At 42.9% G+C, this 18,741-nt stretch overlaps 1 protein-coding gene across 4 annotated transcripts in view; it reads right to left on the reverse strand.

Annotated features, from left to right (window-relative positions):
• asmtl (acetylserotonin O-methyltransferase-like) overlaps positions 1 to 5,474 on the reverse strand; it is a 78,667-nt gene extending 73,193 nt beyond the window's left edge. The window contains exons 1-2 of one of the 4 annotated variants that reach the window (XM_073044191.1): positions 5,322 to 5,468; positions 1,142 to 1,220 (exon numbers count right to left, since the gene is read on the reverse strand). The gene's annotated coding sequence lies outside the window, so the exon portion shown is untranslated. Of the gene's footprint in view, positions 1 to 1,141; positions 1,221 to 2,269; positions 2,421 to 5,321 lie in introns of those variants that run through there. The other 3 variants (XM_073044189.1, XM_073044188.1, XM_073044190.1) reach the window with 3 other exon arrangements.
• Positions 5,475 to 18,741: the final 13,267 nt, after the last annotated feature.

An 18,741-nucleotide genomic window follows, 5' to 3' on the forward strand; every position in this document is an offset into this window, starting at 1 on the left:
CCTGGTTTTAGACAATACGGACACAGAAAGCACCAACTACTCTGTCAAGACTTTCTACATGTCAACGTAATCCCCTCTCATTCTTCTAAACTCAAGGAAGTGTGAGCTCAATGTGTTTAATCTCTCATATGTCAACACGACTTACTAGGAATCAAATCAGCATTGCTCATTCTATTCAAATGACTTTTTTCCTTAGTAGGCAGCAGACCTCTATATTATGATCTACAAACAATCCAAATAGGTGTTTATAATTGCAGCTGTGTGAATCTATACTTGTACTTAAATTCAATAAAGCAAAAGGCAGCAACCACTTATCTTACTAACACAAACATCCTTCAAAACCTGAAAACTGTAGTCTTGGGTTTTAACCCAAAATACTGACCTGTCTTTCCACTAAGTAGAGTTGCTATAGGTATTGCCAGCTTTTAGTTTTCCAATATATTTTAACTCTGCTTTACCAGCTTAAAGACATACATCCTGACAGGTAAATACATAATAACAAAGAATTGGATACATTCAGTGACAAACACAAGAGATTCTGCAGATGCTGAAAATCCAGAGTAACACACAGAAAATTCTGAAGGAACTCAGCAGGTCAGGCAGCATCTAAATTTGACTGAGTCCTCTCTTTTTGCACCAATTACTTAATTTACTTTTTTTTTTAAATATGCAGTACCTTGTAAAAATCTTAGGCACATATATACAGCCAGGGTGCCTAAGAATTTTTACATAGTTAGTGTGTCTACTTCTTACTGTAATTTATATATAATGCATTAGAGTGTACTGCTGCTGCAATATGAATTTCACTACAATGCCACTGATATTAAACATGATTGTGATTGAGGCCTGATGAAGGGTCTTACCCTGAAATGTCGACTGTTTCTTCCTTTCCTTTGATGCTTCCTGACCTGCTGAGTTCATCCAGCATTTTGTGTGTGACATTCACTGACAAGGAGCCACACAGACTGTTAGACCCCGAGACACTCACAGACGCTGACACTAGTGCAAACACTTGGAGGTGAACAACTTGACACTGATCCACAAACTACCACTGATGTACTGACAACATGCACACTCAACGTCAGTAAGATGAAAGAGCTGATTGTGGACTTCAGGAAGAGTAAGATGAAGGAACACATACCAATCCTCATTGAGTGTTCAGAAGTGTAGAGAGTGAGCAGTTTCAAGTTCCTCGGTGTCAAGATCTCTGAGGTCCTAACCTATCGATACAGTTATAAAGAAGGCAAAACAGCGACTATACTTCATTAGGAGTTTGAAGAGATTTGGTATGTCAACAAATACAGTCAACAACTTCTATAGAGGTACGGTGGAGAGCATTCTGACAGACTGCATCAATGTCTGGTATGTATGGGTCCTAATGCCCTTCCCTTGGATAACATCGGTGGCGTGGAGAGGGGAGACTTGCAGCTTGGGCAACTGCCGGTCTCCCATAAAAAAAACCCTGCCCAGGCTTGCGCCCTGGAAACTTTCCAAGGCGCAAATCCATGGTCTATCGAGACTAACGGAGGCCTATCTACCTACCTACTGTAACTGATTTACTTCTTTATTTATTATTATTATTATTTTATTTTTTTCTTTTATATTATCTATTGCATTGAACTGCTGCTGCTAAGTTAACAAATTTCACGACACATGCTGGTGATAATAAACCTGACTCTGATTCTGAAAGATACAAGAATCCAAGCATCATCGAGCTCACCATGAACGCTGAATCACCAATGCAGATAAGATAGATAGATAGATACTTTATTCATCCCCATGGGGAAATTCAACTTTTTTTCCAATGTCCCATACACTTGTTGTAGCAAAACTAATTACATACAATACTTAACTCAGTAAAAAATATGATATGCCTCTAAATCACTATCTCAAAAAGCATTAATAATAGCTTTTAAAAAGTTCTTAAGTCCTGGCGGTTGAATTGTAAAGCCTAATGGCATTGGGGAGTATTGACCTCTTCATCCTGTCTGAGATACACCTACATACTGACAGACCCACACACAGTCCAAGCAATGGCCTACTCCTGCACCTATTTTCTATGTTTCTATGTTAAAATGCACTCTCAAATCATTGATGACTACACACACAAGTACATGTACGGTGGTACACACATCCCAAAACTCTCCTCCCTACTGCTGCTAAGTTTAACAAATTTCAACCTCGCCCCTCTTCCTTCCTTTTCCCCTTTCTCCGTCGCCCTCCTTTTGCTCCTCTCTCCTCTTCTGCCCTCCAGCCCCAGATTACTCACGTCTTCCTCGACCGGGGACACCAGTGAGCATGCGCAGTCTAGGCCAGGCAGCGCGAGGAAACTAGTACGCATGCGCGTGGAGTGACAGCCGGGATGCGAAGATGGGGGGGGAGGGGCGGACGCCAGCACGCAGGCGCATTCGGTCCAGTTTTGCCACAGCTGATCGTGAGACCCTGGGCTGGGTAATAAAGGCAGCAGAGATGATCCAGGGTGGAATTACGAACTAAAAACTCTGCTGATGTCACAAATCTGCAACTGAAACGGAAAATAGAGGGGGGAAAATTGCAGCAGATCAGTCACTTTAATATTTGTTTCCCATCAATACAAAATCAGGGTCTGGTTTTGCATATTTTTTTGAAAATGCAAACGCTATAAAACATGGGAGCAGATTTAGGCCATGGCAAAGTTTACGTTCAAATTTATAATGTAATAGGTATACGTACAGGGTGTAAGTACCGTGAAAATTAGCTTTAGATAACAGCATAGTAAGTCACAAGACAAGGGCAGACCTAAATCAAAATCAGATTTATTTTCACTGACGTATGTTGTGAAATTTGATGTTTCCAGCAGCAGTACATTGTAATACATAACTTTTAAAAACTCTGTGTAGGCCTCTGTTAGTCTCGGTAGATCATGCATTTGCGCCTTGGAAAGTTTCCAGGGAAAGTTATAGTTTTAAAACTATAAATTGCTTATAAGAAATATATAAATTAATTTTAAGTTCCAAAATTTGCTCTCAAAAAGAGAACAAAAAAAAAGTGAAGTTGTGTTCATGGGAGGTTCAATGTGGATGGCGAGAAGCTACTCCTGAATTTGCAACTTTCTGGAGCTTTTTTCAATCCTTTGCAGTGGCCCCTCCATATCAGACGGTTAGAATGCTCTCCCATGGTATATATCTGTAGAAATTTACAGGAGGCTTTGATGACATGCCAGATCCCCTCAAACTCCAAATCAAAGTTCAGAGTAAAACTTAAGTATATACAGAGCAAACACGAGGAAATCTGCAGATGCTAGAAATTCAAACAACACACACAAAATGCTGTGTTCCACCAGCATTTTGTGTGTGTTGTTTAAGTATATACACGTCACCACATACAACCCTGACATTCTTTTCCCGCAGGCATTCTAGAGAACAGTAACTGTAAACAGGATCAATGACCAAAAAACTGCAATCGCAAATATACAGTAAATAAATAGCAACAAATAACAAGGGCATGAAATAACAAGATAAAGAGTCCTTTAAGTGAGACCACTGGTTGTGGGAACACCAGAAATAGAATGAGTGTAGTTATCCCCTTTTGTTCAAGAGCCTGATGGTTGAGGGGCAGTAACTGTTCTTGAACCTGAGGCACAGTTCTTGTACCTTCTACTTGATGGCAGCAGCAAGAAAAGAGCCTGGCCTGGGTGGTGAGGATCTTTGATGATGGATGCTGCTTCTCTACTGTAATGTTTCATGTCGATGTGCTCAATAGTTGGGGGTGAGAGGGATTTACTCATGATGTACTGGGCCAGATGCACTACCTTTTGTAGCCTCTGTCATGGCTTCAGAATCAGGTTTACTATCTCCAATATAGGTCATGAAATTTTTTCGTTTTGTGGCAGCAGTACAATGCAATGCATAATAATAAAATAACTGTAAATTACAGTTATATTAAATTATAAAATTACAATTATAGGAAAGATGTCAACAAAGATGAGAGAGTAAAGAGGAGATTTACTAGAATGTTACCTAGGTTTCAGCACCTAAGTTACAAAGAAAGGTTGAACAAGTTAGGTCTTTATTCTTTGGAGTGTAGAAGGTTGAGGGGGGACCTGATAGAGGTATTTAAAATTATGAGGGGGATAGATAGAGTTGACGTGGATAGGCTTTTTCCATTGAGAGTAGGGGAGATTCAAACAAGAAGACATGAGTTGAGAGTTAAGGGGCAAAAGTTTAGGGGTAACACGAGGGGGAACTTCTTTACTCAGAGAGTGGTAGCTGTGTGGAACGAGCTTCCAGTAGAAGTGGTAGAGGCAGGTTCGGTATTGTCATTTAAAGTAAAATTGGATAGGTATATGGACAGGAAAGGAATGGAGGGTTATGGGCTGAGTGCGGGCCAGTGGGACTAGGTGAGATTAAGCGTTCGGCATGGACTAGAAGGGCTGAGATGGCCTGTTTCTGTGCTGTAATTGTTATATGTTACAGTAAGTAATTTTGAAAGTTAAATAAATTGTGTAAAAAGAGAGAAAAGTAGTGAGGTAGTGTTTATGAGTTCAATGCCCCATGCATTGTGCTTTCTACCATCAGGGAGGATGGATGCGTAAAGACAAAAATGGTCAATGGTGAGAAACAGCTTCTTCCCTCAGGGCATTGGGTCTCTGAACTCCCCACCACATCGCATTTGAAGTTCACCGGTTGATTTATTCTGTAACCCGCAATATTTAATTTATGCACCTTACTTTGTTTATTTATGAATAAGTCGTTTGTAGCTTTAACTCTTACTTCCCAAAGTTGTTGTGTGTTATACGTACACCCTGGTCCAGGGAAATGTTGTCTCATTTGGTGGTGTACATGTATATCGTTAAATGACAATAAACTTGACCTGACTGTTGTTAAGGGGCATTCAGTACTGTCTGCCTACCTGCCTTGCTTTTCCTGGTGGTCACCCATTGTTAGGGAATTGCCTTTTCCACACAAGGCTCAGACTCAGGTATTTGTTAGTAGGCTCTTTATTTACGTGAGATGGAGAACAATGACTCCGCTTACAATCAGTGCACGCATCCTCGTTGTAGTTGATTCTAACTGGTACGGTTCAATCAACATTTCCAAGTTTGGTATTGTTCTAAGCAAGCTATAGGGAAGAAGACAGCTCACGTAACTTCATGGTTAACAGCAATAAGCTATGGGGCAGGAGCACCCAGTCTTGTGTTTATAGCAGTAGGGTAAACGGCAGCACCAGAGGTAGCCTTGTAGTGTGCAGTCGTAGGCTAAAGGGCAGCGCCACGATTCTCCGCTGATCTGAGCATTAAGCAATACAGACACACAATTCTATAGTCTCGCAAAGGTATTTACCTGACCCAGTTGGCCAAAATCCTCCACACCCACCTATTCAGAATCAGGTTTAATCTCTCACTGGCATATTGATGCACCATCAATAACTCTCGGCGATGGGAGGCAAACGACAGGCTTTTATTAGCTGCAAGAAATGACCACACAACATCCTGGAGACTGAGGGGGGAGCAGTGCCTCCAACCACCTCTATACAGGGATCTGTGGGAGGAGCCACAGGAGCAGTCAGCAGAGGGGCGTGTCCAGACAGGTATATGTAGTTCACCACATATATGTCATGACATTTGTTGATTTTGCTTCAGCAGTACAATACAATATATAATGATAGAAAAAAATGTGAATTACAGTAAGTAGCATTAACTATACATCTCTTACATTTGCAAAATAAACAATAAAATAAGGATAGCAACACCAGTGCAAGTGTCTCTTTAAATTACCTCTATGATGTCTCTATTGCACCATACATAAGCAAGCAATACATTATTTATTGGTTGTACATTCTGTCTCAAGGTTGAAATCTGCTGTATACGTAACTGAGCAGGTTCCAATGAACTGAACTGGTAAACATTTTGTTTGGATTTACAATGAACTAGGTTTCATTTACTTTAGGTTTATCTGAAATGTTTCATATTTGTTACTTATATTTAAATTGTCAAGATGTATTTTATAAATCAATAGCGAAATACTTACATAGTTCATCAAGATGTAGGTGAGTTTTTCTTTAATCACTTCTGATCCTATTGTAAGTTCGAGAAACATCAACGGGCTTTGTTGAAGCCGTTATATTTTGCTATCATTTTGAGGGAATATTTGATTTTCACTACAGCACACACAAAATGCTGGAGAAACTCAGCAGGCCTGGTCCTGGTGAAAGGTCTCAGTCCAAAACGTTGACTGTTCACTCTTCTTCATAGATGCTGCCTGGCCTGCTGAGTTCCTCCAGCATTTTGTGTCTTGCTTTTGATTCCCAGCATCGATAGATTTTCTCCTGTAAAAATTTTACCTTTTGTGTGAGGACTGTTTAAAGAATAAAGGTCAAAACACTGAAATATGCAGTGAAATGCATCATTTAAGACCGTAAGGCTATAAGATATAGGAGCAGAAGTAGGCCATTTAGCCCATTCAATCATGGGCTGACCCAATTCTTTCAGTCATTCCCACTCCCCTGCTTTCACCCCGTACCCTTTGATGCCCTGGCTAATCAAGTCAAACCAGTCAGATCAAGTGAAAAGGTGACTCCTGGCAAGAGGAACCCTTCTGTGTAGCAGCAGGCCTTATGAAAACACAGTAGGACCAGTAGGACAGGGACTGTGTCAGTGAAGGTATGAGGTGTGAAGTGTAAGTATAACGTGGCAGTGCATGGGGGATGAAGTGTGCTGAGGGACTGTGGAGAGGAGCGGCCAATGTGGATGTAGCAGGACTGAGCAGTGGTGGGATGGGTTGACAGGTGGAGGTGTTTATCAGCCCGACCGCTTGTTCTTTTTTGAGTCTAGTGAACATGGTGTGGATGCTGCATGGTGCCTTCCTTGATGGGAGTGGGAGAAACAGCCCACACGCAGGGTGGGTGGGATCCTTCATGTATTGCTGACTTTTTTCCGGCACCTTTCTGTATATCTTGTACATCAATGATTAAGGGTAGGCAGGTACCTGTGAAGCAATGGAGAGTTGTAACTACCTGTTGTAGTGCCCTCCTGTCTGCCACAGTGCATTTTCTGCAGCACACAGCAATGCCGGATGCTAGGATTCTCTCAATTGTTGAAAGTCATGAGTATTGAATTAAGGGATCTCTAAATTCGTGAATGGATAGATTGGTTTACAATTGTCACAAGTGCCAATGTTAAAGATAGTTTAAGATGGGGAAGCACAGCGATGACTTCAGGGCAGCAAACAAAGCAAATAATTACTTTATTAATCACATATTTTCTTGGATACGGTCACTGCAATCAATGGCTTGTAACGTCACTTCTGGAGTTGAGCTATTGAACCGCCTATACAACCTGGCATTTTTGCGGTGTGAACGGAAGTCTCAAAGGTGCAAGACGGTTGCAGCATGGCGTGAACGGGCTGAATTCAGGCAACTCGGCCCGGGTATGATAGTGGGGAACGAGCCAGTATTTGACCATTGCTGGAGTGGGCTTAGAGGTGATTCAGTGCGGTTAAACCGAGGCCAGGTGAGAAGACGCAATGCAGAGTCGAGGCGGCAGGTCCCGGGTCCAGCGAAGAAAGATCCAAAATTAAATTGATTTAAGCACTGGGCTGATATGGGAAGATCAGTTACGGGTCGAGTTGAGATGGCAGGGCCTGGACCTGAGAGCATATCAAAGCGACAGAGCCTGCCTCCGAGAACAAGGAACGACCCAAGGTTTGGACGATTTAAGTGCAGCGCCAGATTGAAAAGGAAAGGGTATCAGGGCCAGTTCAGCTTGCTACTCTGCAAGGTTTACTTATCTATGTCCTGCACTGAGGCTGTGGCCAATATAACTAATGGGCTCCTGAGTCATCTGCAGTAATGACTGACTTTGTCACTGTGGAGTCACTTTCATGAACTTCAGTTCTGAACGTTATTTCTTACTTTTATTGTTTGCACAACTTGTTTCTTTTCCCTGCACATTGGGTGTTCGTTGGTTATCTTTTTTTTAAGTGGGTTCTATTGGGTTTCTTTGTTTCGTGGCTCCTTTGATAGAAGTGGTGGCTGTGTCGACCAGATCACGCTGCATAGCATAATAAAACAAAGGTTCAAAGGTTAATTTGTTATCAAATCACACAACTCTGAAATTCTTCTTCTCCAGGTAGCCACGAAACCAAGAAAGAAAAGAACGGCAGCACAATCATCAACCCCCAGATCCCTCCTCCCCAGATAAAACAAAACAAAAAAAACAGAACAGGCACAGTGACCTCCAAATCTTCCTCCCCTGCACACAAGCAAGAAACCAAGAAAAATCAGGCAAAAAACACAAATATAAAAAAAATTATAAGATGAAGAAAAAATTGTAGTCCAAGTCCATATCCAAAATGCAGAAAACCTGGGTTTCTCTGAGATTCTCTGAGCCCACAGCAGAACTTTCCCTTTTGGTAGCAGAGCGATCCCACCAGCGGCCAAAAGGCGGGCAGCTAGTCCTCACCTTCCACACTCACCTCCATGTTTCAAGATTCCTCGTGGCTTTAATTGGCAAAATGGAGTCCAACATCGGCTCGCAGCCTTCTCGCCATGAGATTCACCCACACTGCCTCTGCCTCCCAGGACCCCCCTCAGAGACTGGAGAGGGCTGAAACACCCGATCGATCTCCAAACTGCAAATCACAAGCTCCAACAATTCCAGAATCACATTCAAGACAGTGCACAGAGTGGCAGAGACGAATGTGTGTAAATTTTGTGCACCTTGAAAAGGCTTTTGATAGCAACCACTGGGAGAGCCTCTGGCAAATTCTCTCAGATTGTACAGGATTCCTTCCAAAGTTGTCCAGCTCATCCAGAGTTTCTATGATAACTTCACCTGCATATTTGAGGACCGCAATTTGAGCTTTGAAGTCAATAGACAATAGGTGCGGGAGTAGACCATTCGGCCCTTCGAGCCAGCACTGCCATTCACTGTGATCATGGCTGATCATCCACAATCAGTACCCCCATTCCTGCCTTCACCCCATATCCCTTGACTCCACTATCTTTAAGAACTCTATCTAACTCTTTCTTGAAAGCATCCAGCGAATTGACGTCCACTGCCTTCTGAGGCAGAGCATTCCAGAGATCCACAACTCTCTGGGTGAAAAAGTTTTTCCTCAACTCTGTTCTAAATGGCCTACCCCTTATTCTTAAACTGTGGCCTCTGGTTCTGGACTCCCTCAACATCGGGAACATGGTTCCTGCCTCTAGCGTGTCCAACCCCTTAATAATCTTACATGTTTCAATCAGATCCCCTCTCATCCTTCTAAATTCCAGTGTATACAAGCCCACTTGCTTCAATCTTTCAACAGATGACAGTCCTGCCATCCCGGGAATCAACCTTGTGAACCTACGCTGCGCTCCCTCAATAGCAAGAATGTCCTTCCTCAGATTTGGAGACAGGAGTCAGGCAAGGCTGTGTGATGTCTGCAGTATTAATTAACCTGGTGATTGACTAGGTCATGAAGCAAACAGTGAAAGATAAGCAGAGAGGCAATAGTTGGACCCTATTCTCCACTTTAGAAGACCCTGACTTTGAGGATGACCTTGCATCACTGTCACATACAGAGCAGCACATGGAAGAGAAATCTCAGCAACTGGGTACCTTTGGCGGACAGGTTGGACTCATGGTCAGCCAGAGAAAGACTGAGACCATAACCCTCAAGGTCGAGTCTCCTCCTCCCGGCAAGCACATGGCATTGACTTGGCCAGCAGAGGCAGATTCGCCTACTTGGGCAGCAATCACTCGGCAGGATGGTGGGACCAAGGACAGCATCCAGTGCAGACTCAGCAAATCTAGAAACGTCTTCAGATCAGTGAGTAACATACGGGGATCAACCAAAAACAGTGTCCACACAGGTGAATCTTTACTAGAGCTGTGTCATAGACTGAGCGTCATAGGAAGTCATCCCTGCCTGTGGCCATCAAACTTTACAACTCCTCCCTCGGAGTGTCAGACACCCTGAGCCAATAGGCTGGTCCTGGACTTATTTCCACTTGGCATAATTTACCTATCATTATTTAATTATTTATGAGTTTTATATTGCTATATTTCTACACCATTCTTGGTTGGTGTGACTGTAATGAAACCCCATTACCCTCGGGATCAATAAAGTATGTCTGTCTGTCTGTTCACACTATAGTATGGGTCAGAATGCCGGTGCATGACAGAGAACAACTTTGCCAAGCAGTTGCCATTCCACACCATGTGCCTTCAGAAGATCTCCAGCCATGACCTACTCTTTCAGAGGCCACCAAGAGGACATGGCCACAATCATCATGAGGAAACTTTGGTGATGGATTGGACACGTGATGAAAAGAGCGGCCAACTCTACCATCAAGACAGAGCTTCATTGGACCCCCGAAGGGGGGAAAAGTGCGGAAGACCAAAGACAACTTGGTGCCGCAGCATAGAGGCAGAAATGAGGCCTCTGAACCACACCTGGAATGTAATAGAATAGATGGCCAAGGACAGACGGAGATGGAGGATCTTCATTGCTGCATTAAATGCCAGTGGCATAACTGCAGTAACTACTAACTACTAGAGTGGAAAACTTGTCTTGCAACCCATAAATGCAGATCATTCAATACAACAGTGCATTGAGGTAGAACAAGATAAAACAAAAAAGAATGTAGTTACTTAGGATTTAAAATGGCTTGCTCCCCCCCCCCCCCAGATCTGTTGTTTAGGAGGTAATTTATGGGACCAAAATGGCAGACCTAAAGACTATCCTGTTGGGGTAGGAGGTGCCTGATGGGATAACAGGATGGTAGTCTGGTCAACTTTATTGTCAAGCACACAAGTATGGTGAGGTGCAGATACAATGAAAATCTTGCTTGTTGCAGCATCACAGGCTTGTAGATTGAGACAACACACACGATATAAAGTATACATAAATTAAACATGTTATGTATAATTTAGTCATAAATGATATGAGAAGAGAACAGAAGTATACAATGCCAGACAAGTCATTGGTGGCATCCGTTGGTCTCATGAGACCATGGATTTTTGCCTGGAATTGTTTCCAGGGTGCCTGGGCAGGATTGTATGGAAGTCCGGCAGTTGCCCATGCAGCAAGTCTCCCCTCTCCACGCCACCGATGTTGTCCAAGGGAAGGGCAAGGGCCGATACAGCTTGGCATCAGTGTCGTCGCAGGAGTTGCCAGAACGAGGTTGAAGGCAACGTTGGACTGCCTTAGGGACTCCAGCTCCGGATTTGTCCTCAGGGTTTACTCCTGAAGCCTTTCCCATGAGTGGGTGTGGCCGCAAGGCAGCGGAGGTTTGAAATCAGAGTTTTCCCTCTCTTAAATGGACTGACTTCCCAGGCTGACGAGCTCCATCTACTCGACAAGTCATTAGTGCAAAAAAAAACATAACCAGACACAAATCCAGAGTAGAGCAAGTGGTGCTCAATAATATTCCTTTGCTGAGGTAGGATTAGGACTGATGCAATTTGGTTCAACAACCTGATCATGGTAGGGGAGTAACTGTTCCTCAACTTGGTGGTGTGAGCTTTCATGCTTCTGCATCTCCTGCCTGACCATAGGAGTGAGAAGAATCCATGACCCAGATGCTGGGCAGCCTTGATGATTGTCGCTGCCTTGTTGAAGCAGCATCTCCTGTAGATGGCGTCTTTGGTGGGGAGCACTGTGCCAGTGACGAACTGGGCTGTGTCCACTACTCTCTGTGGCCTTTTACATTCCTGTGCATTTGAAATGTCATACAAAATCATGATGCAACCAGCCAGGATAATTTCAACAGTGTGTCTATAGAAGATTGTTGGAGTATTTGGTGATGTACCAGATCTCCTTAAGCTTGTGAGGAAGTAGAGGCATTGGCACGCTTTCTTCATTATTGCATCTCTATTAATGGGAAAAAACCTAAGGCACATGGATATAGCTAGGGTGCCTAAGACTTTTGCGCAGTACTGCCTGTGGGAGGCTGAATCTCAGAGCTGTAGTCTGTATACATAATTTGGTAATAAATGCACTTTGAATCTTTGAATCAGTACTGTGAGCTGCTTTTTTATATCATTTTCTGCATGTGTTAATTTGGATTTCATTTTGAAGCACATGATGGAAAGACAGCCATCTCCATCCTCTCTTAATTTGCCCTTGAAACAGCAATATCTGTGAGTCTTAAGTTTTTGTTAATATTGGTAAACATTTAGTAGATAGAGTTCTGTGCAAAAGTCTTAGGCGACCTATATGTATGTGCCTTAGACGTTTACACAATATCATGTGTGCTGGGCCCAGGACAGGTCATCCAAGATGATAATGACCTGGAGTTTGGAACTACTTACTTTCCCCATCTACGATGCACCGATGAGAACTCGCATGTAGTCTCTCAAATTCTCTTACTAAGTCAACAATTGGTTCCTTGATTTTGTTGATACTGAAAATGAGGGTGTTATAATGGCATCTCTCAACCAGATTTTGTAACTCACTCCTGTATGCTGAATCATCACCACCCATTCAGAAATGGTGATATTATCGGCAAATATCACCATTTGCCGACATTGACTTCCTCACCAGAAAACCACAATCTGTGTGGATTGGTGATAACATCTCACTTACGATCTATACTGGTGCACCTCAGGGGTGTGTGCTCAGTCCACTGCTCGACTCTCTGTATACCCATGATTGTGTGGCTAGGATTAGCTCAAATACCAGCTACAAATTTGCTGACGATACGACCGTTGTTGGTAGAATCTCAGGTGGTGACGAGAGAGCGTGCAGGAGTGAGATATGTCAACTAGTGGAGTGGTGCCGCAGCAACAACCTGGCACTCAACGTCAGTAAGATGAAAGAGCTGATTGTGGACTTCAGGAAGGGTAAGACGAAGGAAAACATACCAATCCTCGTAGAGGGATCATAAGTGGAGACAGTGAGCAGTTTCAAGTTCCTGGGTTTCAAGATCTCTGAGGATCTAACCTGGTTCCAACATATTGATGCAATTATAAGGAAGGCAAGACAGCGGCTATACTTTATTAGGAGTTTGAAGACATTTGGTATGTCAACAAATATACTCAAAAACTTCTACAGATGTACCGTGGAGAGCATTCTGACAAGCTGCATCGATGTCTGGTAGAGGGTTATAAATTTAGTCAGCTCCATCCTGGGTACTAGCCTACAAAGTACCCAGGACATCTTCAAGGAGGGGTGGCTCAGAAAGGCAGTGTCCATTATTAAAGACCTCCAGCACCCAGGACATGCCCTTTTCTCACTGTTACCATCAGGTAGGAGATACAGAAGCCTGAAGGCACACACTCAGCGATTCAGGAACAGCTTCTTCCCCTCTGCCATCTGTTTCCTAAATGGACATTGAACCCTTGAACACTACCTCACAGTTTTTTAATATTTAGTACTTCTGTTTATTGCATGATTTTTAATCTATTCAATATATGTATACTGTATAAAGTATTCTGATTAAGATTTACTTGTTTATTTATTATTATTATTATTATTATTTTTCTTCTATATTATGTATTGCATTGAACTGCTGCTCCTAAGTTAACAAATTTCACATCACATGCTGGTGATAATAAGAGCAAACACGAGGAAATCTGCAGATGCTGGAAATTCAAACAACAACACACACAAAATGCCGGTGGAACACAGCAGGCCAGGCAGCATCTATAGGGAGAAGCACTGTCGACGTTTCGGGCCGAGACCTGACGAAAGGCCTGGGCCCGAAACGTCGACAGCGCTTCTCCCTATAGATGCTGCCTGGCCTGCTGTGTTCCACCAGCATTTTGTGTGTGTTGTTGGTGATAATAAACCTGATTCTGACTCTGAGATTTATAGATAGTATTGGAGCTGTGTTAAGCCACATAGTCGTGGCTGTAAAGAGAGCAGAGCAGCAGGCTAGACATGTATCATTGATGTGGACAATGAGGGCGAGATGTTACCAATCCATACTGTCAGGTCTGCCAATGAGGAAGACAAAAAATTAGTTATAAAGTGAAGTTCAGAACCTTTAGTCTTGGAAACAAGAGATTCTGCAGATGCTGGAAATCCAGAATAACACACACAAAATGTTGTAGAACTCAACAGGTCAGCCAGTATCTACGGAGCTTCGCAGATCTCAGAGCTTGGTGTTAAGTTTGGACAGGGTGGTTGTGTCGAACACTGATCTGTAGTCGATACATGTGTGGCGGTTGTCCAAATGTTCCATAAAAGACTGAAGAGCCACTGAAATAGCATCTGCTGTAGACCTATTGTGGCAATAGGCGAATTGAAGGAGATCCAGGTTGTTTCTGAGATTAGCTTCCTCATACTCCTCATGAAGGCCCTAAAGTTCTTGATGCCATCCTGAAGACTTCAAGTTCATTTTTATTGTCATTCAACCGTACACATGAATATAGCTAAACGAAACAATATTCCTCTGGGACTATGCAAATCACAGTACATATATCACATACAGCACATAAAATAATATTAACAAATAGTTAAAATATTTTGTTGAAGTGCCAAGTTAACATAAGATGCATATATGACATCTAGTTAAATATACAACAGTATACTGATACTGGCACTGTCATAAATAATGGGTACTGGATGGTAGCAGGGTATTCAGAACTCTCACAGCCTGGGGGGAAGAAGCTGTTACCCAACTTAACAACCCTTGTTCTTATACTATGGTACTTGCTGCCTGACAGTAAAGGGTCAAAGAGATCGCGGGATGGATGGGAGAGGTTCTTGCAAGGTGTGATACTGCTGGTCAGGGCAACCTCAATGGTGCTTCGGTAGAATGTGGTTAGAAAGTGGGTGAAGGGCATCACTCACCTCTTCACTAGTCTGAACATTCATGAACCAGGTATTGCGAAGAGTCAGTCCTTATCAACTTGAACAATCAGTTCCATTTCAGCAGGAGAAGACTCATTGCTCTTTTGTGCTCTCTTGTACTTTGCACTCAAATATACTGACACTGTATGAACAAGATTTGCGAGTAACTGCTGGACACTTTCCAACTCTACTGGAATATGTTGACATGCTGATTTATGGTGTGTTGCTAGATCACATTAATCTGACATAGTTTGCCTCGAAGCAGGTAGCCATGGTAAAACCGACAGTTCCTTGGGAAGACCAGATTGAGGAGGCATTTGAGTGTAAGAAAGCCAGACGCCAGGAGCTGGTAGAGCAGTGCCAGAGACAGGTGGAGGGCATGGTGTGAGCCTATAGAGGTGGGGTTAGAGGTTTTGCTGGCTGCTCACTGTGCAGAACCCACTCTCCCCTTGGCACTATGGGGGCTGCAAAGAAAAGAGCCATCAGGACAATCACAGAGGCTGCTGAGCATATCTCCAGACGGCTATGGATCATGAGGTGCGACTCATGGACCAATGCTGATGGAACATAATCTAGGGCCTGATCAACCCTGGTTGGGTCTCCTGGGTGTTTGATGTTGAAAGACCAGATTACATCATGTGTCCCAGCCCATACTAGAAAGTATCTCAGCATCGTAAGTACTGGACAGGCATTGAATGTCTACCTTGCTGATGATAGTTTCACTGGATCACAAAATGATCCCTGCAGGTCTAAGCACTGAGGTATAGTAAATAAAAAAGAAAATGTTGGAAACGTGTGAGGTGGCATCTGCTGAAAGAGAAACAGAGTTAATGCATCACATTGAAGGCTCTTCATCAGAGCTGAGAAAAAACAAGTTACTTTTCACTTGTGGATAAAGTCAAAAGAGAGGTGTCAACCCAAAATCATTGACTGTCCATTTCCCTCCACAGATGCTGCCTGACCCATTGAGCTCCTCCAACAGTTTGGTTTTGTTTTGCTCTGGATTACAGCATCTGCGGTGTAATATCTCCAGACTTAAAAATAATTTGCCCTCCCTTGCAGGACAATTTTCAATGCAAGAATAAAATCATGTAGAACCTTGGTGAGAAGATCCTAAGACCATAAAAGCAGAATTGGGCCCATCATGTCTGCTCATCGAGTCTGCTCCTCCATTCGATCATGGCTGTTTTTTTTTATTATCCCTCTCAACCCATTCTCCTGCCTTCTCCCCCACCTCTTAACCTCCACTTTAAATGTACCCGTTCCATCCAGAGTCCTTTCTTATGCCGTGGACCAATGCCATTAAGCAAGTGGTCCACGGACCCCAGGTTGAGAACCCTTGATCTATTGTGCACAGGAATAGTCTCCTTATTGAAAGTAAAATATATAAATGATAGATGCAAGTACATTCCACACTTTACTTCCGGGGATGGTCGATATATAGACTTTTGAATTTTGAAGATCGCATGAAAATGCTGAAGATAAGTAACATAGGACTTACAAGAGCAGGAGCAGTGACAATGTTTCCATTGGTTTATATATTCAGAAACAGGGATCAGGGAAATTTCAGAATTCTGTATCCTGGGAGGTTGAAGAGATTTAGTTGCAAGTATGTTCAGGAATGAAATCAATGTGTTTTATGTAATAGGGAACATGGGGTTAGTGCTGAATATGGTACTGAGATAAAAGATCTTAAAGAATAACAGAGAAGGCACAAGGGGCAAAAATAACATACTCTTACATCCATTTTTTGTGTTTACAGGAATTTTAATTTATTAATGTAAAACCAGAATGATCCATTAACTAATGAAGTTATCAATTTACAGCACTGTGTAAAATTATAAGGCATATTTATATATATATATATTTAGCTCCGGTGCCCAAGACTTTCACACAGTACTGTAGTAATTTTATGTATTGCACTGTACTGCTGCAACAAAAATAATCATAACATATATGAGTGATAATAAACCTGATTCTGATACAGGCCTCTATTGTGAACTGAGAGTGGAAAGGGGGCAGGGAAAGGGGAGTCATGGTCGGGAAAAGCGGATAGGAGAGAGAAGGGAGCAGGAAGCACCTGACAGACATTCTGTAATGATCTATAAACCAATTGTTTGGAATCAAATGACCTTGCCTGGAGTCTCAGGGCTGGGTGTGTCTGCACTCGTGCCACCTGCCCCAGACCCTTTCCACCAGATTTACAAATTTGCTCTCCACTCCACGTTGTCAAACAAGGTACTGTGCAAAGTCTTAGGCTCCCTAGTTATATATAAGTGCCTAAGGCTTTTGCATAGGATAGTATATCCTGCTTATGCTATTTGCTTTCTCTGCCATAAGATGGAGATGTTGTAAATGTCAAGGTCAAGTATTTCTGTAAATTTTCTGTACAAATAATACCTTATATAACTTATAGCGTCTTCTACTTCCATTTGGTAAGTGATGAAATTTCCAAGGTTCAAATAGCCTTGTCTGTTCTTTTAAGTTTTTTATAGACTGTGTCATTCGCTAGTCTGTGATTTATCACCCATAACTACATTTGCATGAAGGGCTGTAATTACTTGCAATCATACATCATAGAACACAGTGATGGGTGGTTTGTCTTGTAGTAAGATTAGGCAAATAAAAGTCAAAGTTGAGTTTATTATTACATGCACAAGTACGCAGATGCCATGGTAGCACAGTGGATAGCATGGGGAGTCGAGTTCAGAGTTCATTTCCAACGTCATCGGTAAGGAGTCTGTACGTCCTCCCGGTGTTCCAGCTTCCTCCTACAGTCCAATGATGTACCAGTTAGTAGGTTAATTGGTCATTGTTAATTGTCCTGTGATTAGGCTGGGATTAAATTGGGAGCACCCCAAGGAAACCCATGGGGAGATGTTACAAGTTCCTTACAGGCAATGGTGGGAATTTAACCTGCGTCACACATTGTGAACTTCTAAAGTGTAGTCATTGTTCTAAAATTGTAAACACGAAACACAATTTGTGTTGCCAAACTTCATTTGGAGTAATGTTATTCCAGTGCCGGTGATCACGTTGCGGCTACCGGTACAGATCCCGCTCTCCACCTGGGTCATAGGGTGCTGTACAGGTGAGTGCTGCACTGGTAGCCTCCACCTCTCATGGTTGTAGGTGAGTGCCTGGGTTGCGGCAAAGCTCTCTCCAGTCCGTTCTGCGATGTTGTCAGTCCACTTCTTCCTCTATCTGCCCCTGTGTCTTTTCCCTTGCACCGTAATCTGAAGAATGGTCTTTGAGAGTACTTTTGATCTTGTTATGTGGCCGTACCTTCTCAGTTTCCTCTTCTTTACTGTGGAGAGCAGGTATGCGTAGTATCTCACGTGCTGGGTTTTGTTTCTATGCATATTGTCGTTTGAGACAAGATCTGTACAGGAGATGCTGAGGAGCCTTCTGAATCAGAATCAGAATCGGAATCAGAATCAGACTTTAATCGCCAAGTAAATATGCACATACAAGGAATTTACTTCCGGCAGATGTTGTCTCTCTGCTCATAACAATAATAATGATAAATATAAATGAAAATATAGATTATACATACAGGTAGTGCAATCCAAGTAATAGTTAGCCGACAGTTAACCTGCAGTTAACTGTTCAGCAAAGTGACCGCAGTAGGGAAAAAACTTCTCCAGTGCCTATTAGTCTTAGTCTGGAGGGATCTGAAGCGCCTACCAGACGGAAGCAGATCAAGCAGTCCGTGCGCAGGATGGGAGGAGTCCTTTATGATGTTCCCCGCCCTCTTCTTCAACCTGGAAGAGTACAGGTCCACAATAGAGGGCAGGGAGGCTCCAATGATGCGCTCGGCAGTCCTCACTGTGCGCTGTAGTCTGGTTCTATCCTGCTTGGTGGCGGCTCCAAACCACACAATGATGGAGGTGCACAGGACAGACTCAATGACTGCAGTGTAGAACTGCAGCAGCAATTCCTGAGGCAGACCGTATTTCCTCAAGAGCCGCAGGAA

This window comes from Hemitrygon akajei, chromosome 4 (assembly GCF_048418815.1).
Source record: "Hemitrygon akajei chromosome 4, sHemAka1.3, whole genome shotgun sequence".
NCBI classification, from domain to species: Eukaryota; Metazoa; Chordata; class Chondrichthyes; order Myliobatiformes; family Dasyatidae; genus Hemitrygon; species Hemitrygon akajei.